We start from the raw sequence: 17,447 nt of genomic DNA, 5'->3' as shown, positions 1-17,447 counted from the left end.
AGATTCGATTCTCCTCCGAAAGAAAGCAGTTCCCCTTTCCGGTTGCTGCTTCGGCGGCGCTACTTTACCGTATTAGTGAGAGCTACCATGCGTCTCCATCGGCGTGTGGCGGAGAATCATCATTTTCCCCACCAACAGAGTTGGCAGCTGCGCGTTAAGATGCACACACTGTGCATGCCGTCGTTGCGTCGTTGTTCACTGCCGTTTATCGGTGCGTGCCGAGGAGTGAATTTGTAAATCGTTTGGCGAGAGACGAGCGACTAAAGAGATTCCCCCACCAACTGGTGGTGGTGGCGGTGCTGTGACGAAGTGATTCGAGCCGATTTATCACTCAATTTCGCTTTGAGAAACTACCACCACCACCATCATCATCGTACTCCTTCCGGTCCTTTTGCTTGTACAGTGTCTCACTCGCTCACGAGGAAGCCGAGCGTGTCCTTTCCTCCTTTTCTCGCTTTGCGACGAGCGACGAACACCCATTAGTGGCACTTTAGCGTAACGACATAGCAGCAGCAGCGGGGAAACCGAAACACCATTTACAAATATTTCTGTGTATTGTGGTATTTTGATATGGCCGTCCCCCCGCTCTTAGCATTGCTCGATAAGGAAGGAAAGAAAACACGAAAAGATAGATAACTACGGGGAACGGTAAGTGAATAAACGCAATAATGTCGGAAAATTCAACGCGAAGGCAATAGTAGGGGAATTGTACCCTCTATACCCTCTCTTCTGTAGACTCACTATCGCGTCAAATAGCGATATTTAAATTCATAGCCATACCGACGGCAAATAGGCTCTTTAGGTATGTGAAAAAAATGGAATGATATTTGAGAGTGAAAAAACGAAAGAAGAAAAAATGTATCGATTTTTCTCAATTGACCGACAACATTTCAATCTCCAATCAAACGCTTCAAGATACGAATTAAGTTCAATAAGAAAATACCTTTTGATGTGAATGTTATACGAACCAGAAAGAGCCAAAGACCTTTACCAATTTCTGTGAAGTTAGTGGAGTTAGTGGGCATTATAAATTATAAAGTAAAAGAGGCGACTGAACGCTTTCAAAAGGCAAATATATGTTTATACTGTATTTATTTAATTGATTATTTACTCTTAACATAAACGAAAAATCTAAAAAACAATTGGTAAACGATAAACTCAACTTCTTCTAAACCACAACTTCGATTTCGCTACCAAAGAAGGCAACAACACCAATTAATTATCGCTCAATCACTACCCCCCGGATTGTTGAGCGTTTCACCCCGCACGGAAAAAACGACCAACAAAGTAAATGACACCTAAAAAGACACGCTTAATAAAAGTTAGCAAACGCAACAGAGAAACGAGAACGAGATGAAATGAGTGCTTGCCTCATTATCCCCGCGTGTCACCGACCACCACTCCAAGCTCATCCGTTCAGCTAAGCTAACAAAATCTGCTTCCCAATCACCACACCGGCTCCCCGCCAAATTGCCCCGGGATGCGACACACTACGACGCCGGGCAGAAAAGATGTATCTGCGCTCCACTTAAAATGAGCATACCAGTTATCGTTTCCCGGGCAGGAGGCGGGTGAGTGAAGAGCAATGCTAAGGGAGGAAAAACGAACAGGGAAGAAAAAGGACCACACACCACACCAAACCACCAATCTGCGAAGGCCGACTCAGTGCACACGACCACCGTATGGCACACCACACCGGTATTATGTTACTCAATTTTCTCCACCCTCCGGAATGGCCTCTCACCCTGCCCCGTCCGTTCGATCCTCCCATAGGGGGAGAAAAAACGCTCCATTAACCACTTGTTAGTCACACTTCTATCGAAATGGCATTCCAGCTTTCACACACTCTCTTTTACACTCTCTTTCTCTCTCTCTCTATCTCTCTCTTTTCATCCCACCAAACGGTGCTCATCTTCGTCTTCCAGCACCTGTCGGCGGCCATCTTGGTTTATTTTTCCCCTGATTGTGGTCCTCCGCAGCTCCGCCGCCTCATTCTTCCTCCTTCTCACCTCACCCCGGCCACCCCTGGGGTTGTTCGTTCCGGGCGTCGCTTATTTGCTGTAAGTGAAAATTAGTGATCAAATAGAAATGCTTCCGACTTTAAGTGCTCTGATTGCCAACATCCTGCGACCATCTTCTCCCCTACCCCTCTCCCTCCTTGAGAATGAGACACCCTCAGGGCTGCTTTATATCTGTCGCTAAGCAATCAAACTTTACTTTATTCGCAAAGCACCCCCGCCGCAAAGCTTTCGTTGCGCGTTCGGCAAGATTGTACAAGATAAAGCGTATTTTTGCCATTTGAGGACAGAAAAAGGGGAAAATCACTTATTTCCCCTCCAACACAACTGATCTGTGAGAGTGCGCGAAATAATAAGGAAATTTCTCACCAACACACACACGCACACACCGACAGCCAGTTCATCATCTTTAAATTGCGAGCAAACGCTGCGCGGCGCAACGATTTTCCTTCGCATAGTAAACCGCTTCCAGTATGTTCGGGAGATTTCCCACACACTTGAAAGTTTCTCTCTCTCTCTCTCTTTCAGGCGCACTCTCTGTCTTGTATGCGGCCTCAATTTTCACCTCGCCCGTATGGTGCTAGTGGCGGCACTCTTCAACGGTATGCTCTCCGCTGCCTAAGAACGGACGCTGTTTAGAGGAACACAAGTTTTCTAGTGCGCTGCTGCGTTGCATCAACAGCTGACGTGATTTTCATTTCACCGAAACGACCTTGCTATTTGCGGTGAACGCGTTAAACACAAGCGCTGTTATTTATCTTAGTTGTTTAAAAATTCATTTGAACATTTCCACCACAAGCTAAACATGATTGCCGCCAGCATAATGATGAGTCGTATCTTGACGGAAGAGGAGCTCGGCCCAAAGCGTTACGACGAGCGCAAAAAGGAAACCAGCAAGAAGATGGCGAACTCGCGGCTGCAGCAAGTTGACAAAGGGAGTAAAGTGAAGGAATCAAAGAACTGCTCCACAACATCGGGAGAAAGCCTAACTAAGTGAACGATTTGTTTGTTCTTTTTATGTTGTAAACAATTCCCTCAAGTGCCATTGCAATAAAACATCTATTTACAAGTGTGTAATTCATGGAGCTAAAACATATCATCATCACCGAGGCATCCGAAAACGGAGTCGTATGTCTTCGAAAGGTGCACCTAACCCCACCCCCAACGGTGGTGATGGACTGAACCACTTTTCCTTTCGTTCGCTAGGCCAACCAGACACAAATATTCTTTCACTGTCGGTGGTCAGGGCGTGCTGTTAGATGCAGTTTCTTGCTCCCGGAGCTCTAAGCTCTGGCACCGTCTAGCATTCCGAGGGACCGTCTTTTGCAAGTGCGCATGTGCTTACAAACACGCTTTGGCGTAGTTTCAGCTTCGCCGGACTAAAAATTGAGAGAAATTGAAGAAATGAATGAAGCTGGTACAATTACAACCTTGACCAGCGTCAATAAGCCCTTCTAATAGCACATTAAAGCACACGACCTTTAATAGGAACGGGGTGGATGGTTTTAAGAACCATTTGTCGGTTTTAAATCGTTAAAGAACAAACCTACGGTGCCACATCTACCAATTATTATATCTTAGATTATTTTTAGATGATTAGATGTTTAGATATTTAATTTATTATTGAACTTTCCGCTTTGCCCTTTATTTCTCCTCCACTCGATTGGGCGCAAACTGAGATGCTACACCTTCATAAATAGAGGCATTATTCATTGGTCTTTCACACATTCTTATCATCAAAAATTCATCAATATGAACCTATTCCACAGCCTTCACATTGAATGATCAAGAGCGTTCAAGCACGGGGTCTCAAATTTCTCGGAACAAATCAAATATTCAATTGATTTCAATTCTTGGCTTTAGAGACTCGCAACACCCGGAGCATAAACCTACACAAACATCGGTGGAAGGGGCAACGAATGAAATAAAACCCATCTCGAGCACACAATTACACACCAGCGAACGAAATAATCATCATCATTTACGCTTAACCAAGACCCAGACCACAGAGTCTGTTTGGTCGCTGCTACCAGCACTGTTTGGAGGAAAAGGGAAGTGGGCTAGGGGTGGCTGGCAGGAGGAGAAGCAAATGGGAAAATAACAACAACCGAATGGAAGGAAAATGAATGACGGTGTGAAATAGGAAAATGCATATGGTCTCTGTCGGGAGCAAAAATAACGGCATCGACACAAAAATAACATCAAAAGCCGGGCACCACACACATTCTCACACTCAGGTTGGGCAACTGATATAAATGGCGTTTTTTGAGCCCGAATGGATTTTCAATACAAGAGGTAAAATAAGCTTTTTTTTACTATTGGTTACAATTGGGAAGAGATTTCAATTACAGATGCATTAAAACTCGTTTTAATTGCTATAATATTTCATATATTAAAGAAATATCAACATCATAATGTTCTCCTGTTGAGGTGTTTAAAAACATTCCAAAACAGTTCAACAATTATATCTGTAATTAAACTCCAAATCTTTCTCTAAACGGTCATGCTACGTTAGATCGAACACCACTGAAAAAATCCATTCAATTCAGTTTCACGCTTCACGAACCCGACCACCCGTCAACACCTCTTTCGTTTATCAAATGCCCTTAAAGCAACACAGCGGCACCGATGGAGCAATCGCATCCATTACTCATCGACTTCCGGAGAAATGGTAGTTGGTAAACTCCACTCTCTCTCTCTGTCCAGCGACGACTAAGTGCGTTGCCATAAGATGGAGATTGAAGATTTGTTTACACGAAACTGCCGTAAAATATCCCATCCGGACGCTAGTGCCTTTAGTAGTAGCTCGTATATCAACCGGGACAGAAGCGATTTCGCTCCCGTTAGCTGCTGGGGGAATAGAGCAAACATTCACTCCCACCACAGCTTGAGTATTGTAATAATTATTTCTTTTTTTTACAATTACTTGTTTCAAATTATATGCAATAGAATTGTATAGCTTTAAGTGCTACTTGAATCACACACAAAATATAATGAACTAGAAAGTAAAAAAGCAAAGAATAAAAGATAGTGGGAAAGAAAGAGAATTTCATGCTATTTTTAAGATAATTTGTGCTATGATTTTTCGTTCATTTTTGAAAGCAAATTTTAGTTTTCCTCATGGCTTATTGGCGTGAAATTAATCATAATCTCGAAAGGAAAATTTTAAAACCTCCAAAAATCTTTTATATCGAAACACACATTGCAATAAGCGAATAAGCGATTGTATGACCATTTCTAAGATTTAATAACTGGATTAACTGGCATGAAAGCGAAAGTTAAGCCTTCCAACTGTTTCTACATACACACATGAAAAGTGCCCATCCATCTCGCACCTTTCAACACGTCCCGACCATTTGAGACGAGAGCATGGCGCGGAGCATTGATTATTTTTCTTCCCATCTCTATTGGATCATGCTGCTATTTCTGCATCCACACACAAGCTTCATTGCATCCGACACACCACCCGTCGACTCGTCGCTTCTCCAAACAAAACAAAACAAATCCATAAACTGTGAAGAACACACTGCGTGCGTTTGGACGCAACAAAACCATGACTAACATGAAGCGGTAGGAGTTCACCAAAACCAATCCATCCAACAAGGAAGACTCCGGGAGACCTGAACATTAACCCCCCGTCCGAACGCGTTGTCGTAAAATTGCGTATGTTTTTTTATCGATCCAGTAAAATAATATAAATTCCCTTTCCGAACGATTTCCAGCCGTCGTGTGATGAACCTTGCGCTGTTTGTGAATGTGCGTGTGTGTATGTTTGTGTGTTTGTGAAGATGATCGTGATTCAAGCCAAGCGCACACTAGCGCGGCAAATTTCAAAGAGAATCCTCCAAAACGGCTGAATGGCGTGTGTGTGTGTGTGCAGGGGGAAAGAAAAACTCCCATCACTCACTAACCAAACAAACCTCGCCGCCACCGGAATCAACAACCCCCCTCGTGTTCGGCGTGGTAATGCGATCCGGGAATCAAAACGCGGTCACCGTTTACTGTCGTTTTTTTTTTTCGTTTTTTTGGGTGAGGGGAGAAGATAGGGCCATCCCACACGCAAGAAAAACCCCTCCGTTTGGCTCATCTCATCAAAACACACGCTCGATGGTCTCGATCGGAAACGTCATCAGCTCGTTGACGTTGATCCCCAATGAGTGAGCGAGCGAGTGTGCGAGTGAGTGCGAATGAGAAAAGATGTTGAAATAACCCATTCATCTTTCTCCCAGTACATTTTCCGGCCCATTTTGCGCTGACTGTAGCCACAAGGCAGCCACCGCGCCACACGGTTTATTTCCGTTTTGTGTAATGGAGTTGTGGGATTATGTGGACCAGTTGGAAGCGCACGTCAAAATGCCGACAAATCATTATACGAAGTGATAAAAACATTCTGAAGACGCACCATTCCGATTTAATGGTTTAATATTGCCCTTCTGTGTTTGTGATCTAAGCTCCAAGACAAGTGGTTTTATAGTTTTGGTAAGTAAAAAAAAGTCAATTAATTGTAGACAAAAAAGCTACTATTTTTGTAGCCCTGGGTGCAGTCCAATTATGGGTTTTTTTTTTTTTAATTTGTTCTCTCACAACACAACACAACAAAGTAACGACCTAACGCGGCTCAGCCCTAAGCCACCTTCTAATGCCCAATTAAACCGTGAAAAGCTTCTGCACCTAATAAATCGTCCACCGTATCGCTTTTAAATCCAATTATCAAACCACCACCAAAGGCAATTAAAAAATGTGTCACCGTGTAACGATCGCAATAAAGAAAGCAACACAAAGCTGCCCTCCCAAACCCCACCAAAAACCATTGTCGCTCGAATGTGGGAATCGACGAATCTTTCACATTTGTTCAAGATGTTTATTTATACACTCATCTTCCCATTATTGCTCACCCTCCCCCTCAACACAAACACACATCCACGCACACTGTTTCTTTAATTATGGTTTTTGTGGCGACTTCTCGACCGAAAAGTGCGTTCGTTGCCTTCGTTGCGCGTCAGCGTTACCATCCCACGGATCGCACACACGCGTATTGAGCCGTCAGCCGAAAAAGAGTGCCGAAGCAAACACACAAATAAACAAAAAATCCGCACACATGCACATGATGATGCAAAGGAGAGGAACACAGCAAACGACAAAGACGATTAAAAAGCCCACGGTAAATATTTGTACATTTTAATGATATTTATGGATGGCAAAGGTTTGGCGTTTCTCTCCGGCTGCTGCACCGACCCCACGTCTAGGACCGTAATTATTTGATGAAAGAGAGACAACTTACACACACGCTAACCACCGTCGGTTCTTGCCCCTGCTCGGGCCAAGTAAAGCGCCTTTTGTTCGACGCCATCCTTCCTTTGCGTCAGTCAAGCCAGTCTCTCTGCTTTTATTCTCCGACCGACACCACACACCAAACCAAATGGCAAACGGGGATGGATTGCAACATGTTTTGCGGCAGTTGTTACCTTCCCTTTTTTTACTCATTCCAACATTTGTAAAGAACAGTTTGGTGGTGGCGCGCATTCGCGTTCGTCCTAATCCCATTTACGTTCGCCTTCGAAAAACGGTCCACCCGACCGGCGGGCAAAGCCAAAGTGCCAAAGTGGTGTCATCGTTAGTTATTTTTTGCCGCTAGTTTGACTCGCTGACATGAAACCCCGATCTCCATCATCACAGCTGCACGCGCTCCTCTCTCCATTCCCTGCCTACCATGTCTCACGGTTGGACGATCTTTCACAGGCGCGTTTTGATCATTTTCCAAACGCAAACCCTCTTCCGTTGCCGCAGGGAATATGGATGGTCCGCTGTGCTACTGGCTGACCCCCCGATCGATGACGGGTTTAACAGTTTTCGGCCCCGAGGGTTCTTCGCAACGTTTCTCTTCCCATCCCCTTGTGGTCGGTGGCGGTTTGTGTACGTTTCCTTTTGCGCGAACCAGACGGTAGCAAATGGCGTCAAATTGACGATGACGAGAGAGAGAGAGAGAGAGAGAGAGAGAGAGAGAGAGAGAGAGAGAGAGAGAGAGAGAGAGAGAGAGAGAGAGAGAGAGAGAGAGAGTTAGAGTGCGAGCGACCGCTGCACAAGCCGCAGCAGCGCTTCATTCGAAAGAGTGACTGATGAACGTATCTCTCATGATCTTCACCATCAACCACTTCCCCTTGGTGGCTACCGATGATGGGTGCATGCCGTGCCAAAACGCAACGTTGCTGCAAAGCGGCGTGGAATACATTTCACAGTGCATTGCGTTTCACCAAACCACAGCTTAGGCATAGAGGGAGGGGGTAGAAAAAATAAAACAAGCAAAGGAAAGAGTAAACACCGACCAGGACAATCGACGAACATCAAGATGATCGCACAAGTTGAGCCATCACTGGTTAGAGGAATGTGGCAAGCCGGTTAACCACAATTATGAATATTTCCTTTGTTTTTTTTTTGCTGTCTTTTCTGAACGGCAAGCAGTGTAGCCACAAACATCAAAAGTCCACCAGAACATTTTGATACTATTTCTTAAAGTGTCAAAGTTTTATAGTACTGATGCTTACCGTGGGCACTACATTACAGGGTTTTCCAGGGGTTATCATAGTTGTGAGACACTTCTTTGACTCTTTCCTATGGGAAGTGAACTTCATATGTTGGAAATTGGACTCTATGGCACCCTTGTTGGACAGGCTCCTTGGATTTCCTATTAGATTTGTCCGACAAGGGTGCGGTAGAGTCCAATTCCCATTACATTAAGTTCATTTCACGTAACAAAGAGTCAATAAAGTGTCCCGCAGCTATGAGAACTCCTGGAAAACCCTGTATTAGCAACTCAATCACACACCAGCATCAGTGCTTGAAATACCACACGAAGATATGCAAAACATATCCACCACAGTGTGTCATTTGTCTGCTTGCGCTAACGCACCACACACCAACCAATTGATATGTTTCATAATAAACTCAACTCCGTTCAAACGCAAACGAGTCAAACCCTCTCTCGTCCTGCATCATCATGCCCCTACCCGCTCGGGGAGGGTTCGTGTCTTACCAGCTGCATAACAACATTCCACCGTTTCGGACTCCATTAGGAATTGAAGGGGGAAGGGGTTAGATTTCTCGAAGGCAGCTCATAAATCTCCTCACGTTCGGTGGTACCCCTTCCCGCCCTGTTCGGAACCTCTTCCCCTCTCTTTCTCCTCTTCACGAGCACGCTCGGCCAACCATGACGAAGATCATCCGGACGGAAACACCGGCACTCAAACACAACACCACACTACAGGGAGGCGCAGCAGCAGCAGCCTGGGAGAGGAAGGAAGAGCAAAACCGAAACGAAAACGCTAACCATCGTCAGCACGTTTTACTTACACTTTGGCCATCCCAAGGCCCACGAAATGTCAATTCCTCTGCCGACCAATGTATCGCAGAGGGTAAAACGGAAGGGTAAAGGAAGGAGGATCTTGGAATGTTCATTCATCTGACAAGCTCTTTCTTAAGGGTTTATCTGTGTTTTGCCGGGATGTGTTTTTTTTTTTTCATCCCCATCTTTTGCTTCTCTTTATTATCTACTGCTCGCCCACAGAGACATCATTCCCTCGAGAAGGTGGGGGGGGGGGGCGATCGTTGCTGATGGCAGCGATGATTAGAATACCAGCGAATGATTTATATAAATGTATTTGTTCAACAAACTCGCAACCGACACCGACAGCCGGGCGAGCAGAGGAACGAGGGCACACCGGTGGAGGGCGCTTACACACACACACACGGTGAGTAGCAATTCGCGGAAAATCTCCTCTTCATCATCATGCCTCTCTAACGCTACCCGGGGGCCAGGGTTTAGTGAAGTTGTTAAGGCAAGCGTGCGCGCGGCGCAAAGCGCAAATAAATGACCGGCAAAGCGCGAACCCAGCACCCGACTTAACGCGCGCACGGTGGAGGGCGGAAAAGGTGAAACGAATGAAAGGCGTATCCATAAATCAACCGACAAACCGACTGCTTCCCTTCCCTGCCCACTCTTCTAACACACGACACGAGGATCGTCGATCTACACACAACCACCACTCCTACCCCAACACCCGGTCTGACGCCTGTCCGACAGAACGCCACAACAGCATGCATGAGTGAGGCGTGAATATGATTTGAGCTTCGCTGTTCACAGACGGAGACGAGGAAATAAGCACCAAACTCAACCCAACTGACGCCGGTGGCGACACTGACGTGCGAACGAGAGAGAGACAGAGAGAGAGAGCGAGGAGATCGTGCCCGGGCCGGCTTCTGTGCGGCCAAACCCACCACCACCACCACTCCTGCTGCGGTGAAGACTGCGGTGATGGTGATCGCATCCCATTTATTTCCATCCCCACAGACAGCGATCAACCTCCTCGACACCACCCCGTCAGCTGCCAACCGGTATTAGCGACACGCTCTTGTGCGAGCGAGCAAAAAATAAAATATTGTGAGTGAAATTTGTCACATCAGTCATGGGCCGTACCTTCGCACCTTTCGACAGCCCTCTACCGTACTCTCCTCCCTCTCCGCTCCCGGGGATGCAGAGACGATTCCGTTGTACAATTTCAATAGATTGATGGCTGCACATTTCACGCAATTAGTGCCCTGGTGGGATTGATTTGGGTCTCGAACGCAGGACGGCGCCGTGGTGTGTACACAAAGAGACACAATCTAAAGATGTTTTTCGATTTCCCCTCATTGATACACAACACCTTAAACCACTGTGGGGCAAGTGATTCAACTGCCGCTCCTTGATCTCCGGAACGCCGGAAGCCCCACTCCTTCAAAAACCACTCAATCAATTGTTTTTACACTTCGACAACAACCATCATCATCAAGAAGCAAGCATAAATAAACACTGCTCAATATCCCCACACCCGTTTTCCTCTGTTCAAGCACTCCTCTCCACCACAACCCAAATGGGTTGCTTTGGTCTGCCACTTGCAAAACTCCTTCAATCGCACTGGTTCGATTCCGGCGGCCTGGTAAATGTGTGTTTGGTATCTTTCAGTTCAGTTCCTCCCCGTTGGCCCCTGTGGGTGAAGGGTGGGGAAGATCTCGGTTCAGGCGCACACAACACAATCGCAGCTACTACAACGCAGTACCGCCGCCGGTTTCTTTCGTTACGCCTCTGGACGAGTGCTTTTCCACTCAAGTGGACAATCATGTTGAGCTTTTTTTTATAGAACGCTGTCTGTGGTGCGGTTGAGCCAATCGATCGTAGTGGATCGTGTGGAGTTGGTGGAGATTAGCGATGATAAATAATAGGTGTCACAATTACTCGGCCTCAAGTGGATGCGGCCTCCAATTCCATTGCTTCATTCCGGTCGTTACGTTCTACAAACCAGTATTGCAATGCTAAGTGAACAATAATACTGCAAGGTATTGTGGGAATTGTGTCATGACAATGATAACTAAATAAAAATCTACAATTATAAGTTACCATAACAGACTAAAATAAATTTCAATTCGAAATACTTTGATCAACAGTGCAGTAATAGTTTAATACTGTTTACCTTTATGTGTATTACATTTAATATAACAGATTAAAAATATAATCACAGAAAATTTTTGATTGAAGCCAACCGAATGTAATAACAATATCAGCAATATCAATATGGGCTGTCCCGTGGTACAGTCGTCAAATCGTACTACTTAATTACATGCCAGTCATGAGTTCAATCCTCATATGGACCTCAAATGGAAAAAAATTAATTCAGCTGATTCGTCGCCTAATATGGCGGGACGTAACTGTCAAAGGGATACAACCCGGACGATGAATATTTTTTCCACTGAAAAGCTGAAGCTTTCTGGCTTAAAATATAAAATATGTGAGTCAAAAATCTATATGTGAGAATTTTTAGTTGGGTAGAAGAAGAAAAAAAAATTAAAATATGATCTGATTTGCGTCAACTTACACCGTTATCGTGCAATAAACTTACAATCAAATTACGGACAGCTTCAAATTCCGGACTTTAGGCATGTTTTTATTGAATTTATTCAAATTTAGTCCCTGGCCATACCACTTTTTAATTTTATATGATTGCCATGATGCCATGCCATGAACCAATTAAAAATGTAACTGCTAGTAGGCCCTGATGCCACAGTAAATAAATATTTTCTGTCGGTCAGTTCCCTACCAGATGCGATCTTAGCAGTTTTGAAATTGAAATGCATCGGAATCCATTTTGAAAGTAGTTATCAACGTCAAAACAACACTGTTTTATCATATTGTGCTCTGAATTTCATTAAATCGCGTATTTAATTCTGTCCGGAAATTCGAAGCAACATTTTTTATCTTTTTTTTAACTCCGAGAATCCAAAGTAAATTGTGGAATTTGAATCAAAACGTCCTAAATTTGAAACACGAGTTCTACACTTTCCGGAATATCAATCAAAATATCGTTGTAATGTTATGGTGTTTTGAAATGTTTAAAGTAAAATTTAAAGCAATACGGTACGTTATATAACAAGAGTTTTTTAATCGTTATATAAGAACCAACAATCATCATAATAAAAAATACGTTCACATTCTAAAAAAGAGTATCACTTTCTAAAAAAGAAGCATGACTTACATTTAAAGGCAACGGAGATTTAAGAACCCAATGCAATGTTTTACTTTAAGAAATGCCCTGTTTTCCGGGTCAGTTTTCAATGTCAACAGCCTTATTTCACGTCCTCGAGTGGTTTAAACATAACAAAACTGACAGAAATATATGTCAGCTGTTGAAAAACATCTGGTTAGTGTTAAATAATACTATTACTACAGTTGGAAACTGACTTGGAAAACAGTGTAAGAAACATACAAAACATAAACCATGTTCTTTTCTTGACCAGACGTACGCATTTAAGATAGTAAATAAGAGCACTACAACAAAAGCAATCAATAATAACAATGAATAACATAATGCTAAAATGTACTTCTACACTAAAACAATTTATTTGTGTCAGTAATTGTGTGCTGCTCAACATCGAACGCACCGTTACACATTCCACAACCTCATTAAAAATAAAAAAAGAAAAATAAACACAAACACAAATGCGACCCCTTCTGTGCAGGCAATACACGGATTGCAATAAAATGCTGACAAAAATTTGCCCCATAAAACGATGGTACGCAGCAGCAACACACTGTTATCACTCACTCTTCAAGCCACTTATTAAACACACGCACGCCAAACACACTGCCCCCTCGCATCGCTCTGCTCCTCCAAGAGTCGTCCCCGAGCCGGCTCAAGCCGCACTACAATCACCCGAGCAAACAGTGAGCCGGTAATGGCGAGAGAGCACCTAGAATCGTCCGCCACACAAGTGGGCCATGTGTGACGGCGCGGCGGCCACAGACGCGAGCGGTGATATGATGCCAACGGAACTGCTGCGCCGGTGAGCGGGATTAGAGCAGTTACGAGGTTAAGTAATGTATCATCATTGCGAATGACCTCGCGCCCCATCGCCGCGACAAGAAAAGCTTGACACACACACGAGGCCGGATGGGTCGGGCGACGGTACGGCAATCGCAGTCTATTTGGTTTTATTTTATACCTCCCGCCGTAAGCAAAGCCGCCTGCCTCGTCTTTCTCTGTTCTGTGTGAATAAACACACGCTCCCTACGGCCTCTTGAATCAACCATTTGCGCACCGCGCGAAGGGTGGCGGTGTTGTTGGTTTAACACGATGCGCATTTAAGACACACACACACACACGGTTGCCGCCACTGACCAACTGGCGTGCTGATCAAGTGCGAAAGTGCATGCATCACGCATGCACCCACCCATCCAAATGACACTACCACCGATGAACCATAAAAGGGGTGCTCTGCTCGCCATGCGTCATCCATTCAATCGAGCTGAAATGGCCCACTCGTCGGCCCTTTTACGAACCGTATTTCTTCAAATTTTAACTTCAAGTCTCGCGTCAGATGTTCTCCCCTCCGCACCGGGGTTGCTGGACGAAAGAAAAAAGATACGGACGGCTGTCCGAAAGATGAACGGACGGCATTTTGGCTTCAAACTGATGTTTATTTAATGCTCCCCCTCTCATTGCGCCTTTGCTTCGTTCGTCCTCCCCAGTCGCGAGAGGTTGAACCGTGAAGCACACTAAATTACCCCTTTTTCCCTGCCAGCGACGAGTACGGCGGCAAGCAACCGCCCAACACCACCACCCCGTGGCCGTATTTCTGCCAATTAAACAATTTTTAACAATCTGGCCAGGGTGTGGTGAATAATTTACGAATTGAGGGCAACGCCGACAGCCACACCGACACGCTGTGGTCGAAAATAGTTTGAATCTTTTCCTTTTATTTGTTTTCACCTCTCTCCCCCGGGGGTGATGGTTCGACGGGGCGGGTTTAGGCTGAGCAAAGTCGGCGCCCTCACGCACTCACTCCATTTACCAACCCGCCCACCCCACAACCGACCGACTAAGCTTACCGCAAAAGACAAATGAACGTATTTTCGGCACATAAACAGACACACACAACCGCTCATACAAGAGCGAAAAATTCAAACATTTTTAAACAAACCTCACCACCCACCATCATCCCCCGCAACACTTCTCGGACGACACCGTTCACAACGGCGCAAACTTTTGCGTGTACCCCACCCCACAATAATAACAGCCGCACCTCGACGCGGGACTGATCTTCACGCGTCAGAGGCCGAAGCGAGAACCGGATGGGTAAATATTGACACCCTCCTCTTTATTGTTGCTATTATTTGCACCCCGGAGCACCGAAAGTAACGCACCGAGCAGCACACACAAATGCGCAGGATATCTTCCTCCCTTGGTACCACCACCACCACCACCACCACCACCACAACCACCAGTCGGACAAAGATTGGCAGAATGTAAGGAGGCGGCAGCGACAGCAGCAGCAGCAGCAGCAGTGTGTCTGAAAACACCGCCCCACGGTGCTCTGCACGTGGGTGAGCAAAACACGCGGAAGAAAGGGCTTGACTGTTGATTCTAGTGACAATGTTTACACGATGTTAAATCTTGCGAGGTACGAACGAACGTTGTCGCACTCAATTGGCAAATGTAGTGGAAGAGGAGCAACACGCGGGGCTTATGGCACGATTTTAACACCGGCAATAGTTTTTGTCTTGGAATCTGTTCCTTTTTTTCATTGTGCTTTCCTTTTTGCATTCTAAATACGGTGATTTTGGTGTCTTAAGCGCTCGTTCTCTGGGTATATAAGAGGATGCGTAGGATTACGCACAGACAGACACGACGAGTCTGTGTGTCTTTTATCCATCTTTTATACTGATATTTTAATGTCCGCCAGATAAACGGGTGAAGTTAAATTATGTGTGATGATAAGTAAACATGCCAACACACACATGCCGAGACAGAGACTGCTCAACGTTGCTCCGCCGCGGACCATCGCTGTACGTCAGGGCACGGCAAATTGTGACTCAATACAAGCGAGATGCACTTCTTCAAAATGATAGCTAATTAAAGGGATTTAGTTATTGCAGTGTATGAGTTTTGAATATTTATATACGGAATATACTTCACTCCATATGACAAAATGACAAACGATATTTGGCAAGGTAGTTATTGCTTTTATGTTTAATGTCAATACCAGTGAACAATATGACTGGCTGACTGTTTTGTTCATACAGCTCATTGATTAACTGTCATGGGTTTGATGAGCAGCTTATGTGTTAATCTAATATGCATAAAAAAATGTAATAATACTCGTCATACTCAACATCAAATGGAATTAAATAAATAAGTACTATTAGTAGAGGAATTTATTGGATTTATCGGAAGAATTTTGTATGCAGTGTGCAATTTTACGGTGGGTCCGCTGGGATAACTCTTCTTATTAATGTTTTATCCGTTGCTATTTAAATTTCCTGATACTGATCTAATTGTTTTGTTAATCTTATTACATACAGCTCAGGGATAGGTTAGCGTTGGTCTAATAAAGTAATATTAATATTAACAGTTTGTTTTTCTTATGTAAATTACATATCCTGCAAGAACGAGTAATATTTTATTTTCTGAGGTCCAGTTAACGTTTTGGGTATGATGCTTGAATAATGATCATTCGTTTAGAATTACTCCCTGATATGATAACTTTGTCACGAAAATACACTGATACTCCAACTATCATCAAAGTTACTGTTTGGAATTTTTCGTTGACTAAAACTAATATTGCTTCCGGCTCGTTTATTTTTAACTACCAAATTCGACAGTACTTGCTGTATAAGGCTAAAGGCTTTGTTAAGAGAAGAAGCAATTGCTTTGGAATGTTTGACAATTAAGGTTACAGCAAAGTCATCGGCGTATAGGTATTGGGTAACATTTTAAACTATTGGAATATTCGCAATGAAAAAATTAACCAGTAGGGCGAAAGTATGCTGCGTGGAGATACTTTGGCCTCATGAGCGAATTTCTGTGATGTTGTATTAGAAATGTGGACCTTGTTTTTCCTGTTTGATAGGAATGAGTCTATGAGCTTTGTTTGGATAGCCATAAAAGACCGTGATGCGATGTGGTAACGATTTTTCACAATAATATCTAATTAAAATGAACATAATAGTATTACGACTTCTCGAGATCTTAAAAAAATCATTTCCATCTTCCCTAAATAAAACGAGTTAAAAATACGAGTTTAAAAATAGCTCAGAACTAATAATTATGAGAATATATTCAATCATTCAACTAATGGCTAATTATTTGCAAGCAAAAATGTTTAAAATATTTTGCATCTTTTGTTTTTAGGACCGCTCATAAAAGTGTTACGTTTTCTAATGATGTATGGTATAAATAATAATCAATATAAAACAATTTGTCTGCACGTTTCTTGTGTTGTCATCAATTTGGCCCTTTTCTTATGTGACAACCCCTGCCTGTTCGCCAGACGTTCGTTTAACATGGATTTGCCGGGCTAAACGTCATATATTAAACAAATGCAGCCAACGCTTACGATGCACGCTTTACGAATTATGCTGCCAAAAGAGAATCCGGGAAACACACTTTTCAGCTCGATCTAAGTCGAATATCCGTGTGTGTCTCGTGTCGTGTGGGCCTTCCATTCTGGCGGCCACCCATCGACGGTACGAGAAGTGCAATCAACATAAAAATCCAATTTATCATTTGAAATAATCGTATCCGTACCGATTCTCTTACCCCCGGGGCTCGTGTTCATGATTCGAGGTTATCTGTTTGTTTTTTTTACATCACACATAAATGTTCTTCCTCACGGCTTCATCGTCATTGCGCCATGGTTTGGGAAGCTCCGAGAGGGAGCTGCAAAATTTATTTTTAATTACAAACCATCGCAATTATTCTCCCGCTTCATCACAAGCACTGGAGCTTCATCAATGGCGGCCCACCGTCGTCGTCATCGTCCGTAGTTGCGCGTCCGCCGAGACCCGGACCGGAGCGAAACCATTTGACCTCACTGGCGTGTGTGTGTGTGTACATCTACCGC

At 44.2% G+C, this 17,447-nt stretch overlaps 1 protein-coding gene and 1 long non-coding RNA gene across 18 annotated transcripts in view; one reads left to right on the top strand and one right to left on the bottom strand.

Moving 5' to 3' along the window:
* The window catches only part of LOC121589001 (protein groucho-like), a 193,981-nt gene that overhangs the window by 152,810 nt on the left and 23,724 nt on the right, over positions 1-17,447 (bottom strand). The window lies entirely within an intron of this gene.
* LOC121589002 lies at positions 1,605-3,103 on the top strand. The gene is made up of 2 exons (XR_006004254.1): positions 1,605-1,802; positions 1,926-3,103. It is a non-coding gene; the product is annotated as an uncharacterized LOC121589002 (long non-coding RNA).

This window comes from Anopheles merus, chromosome 2R (assembly GCF_017562075.2).
Source record: "Anopheles merus strain MAF chromosome 2R, AmerM5.1, whole genome shotgun sequence".
NCBI classification, from domain to species: domain Eukaryota; kingdom Metazoa; phylum Arthropoda; class Insecta; order Diptera; family Culicidae; genus Anopheles; species Anopheles merus.
The sequence above is the reverse complement of the archived record's forward strand: the minus strand, read 5'-3'. Positions and strand labels throughout refer to the sequence as shown.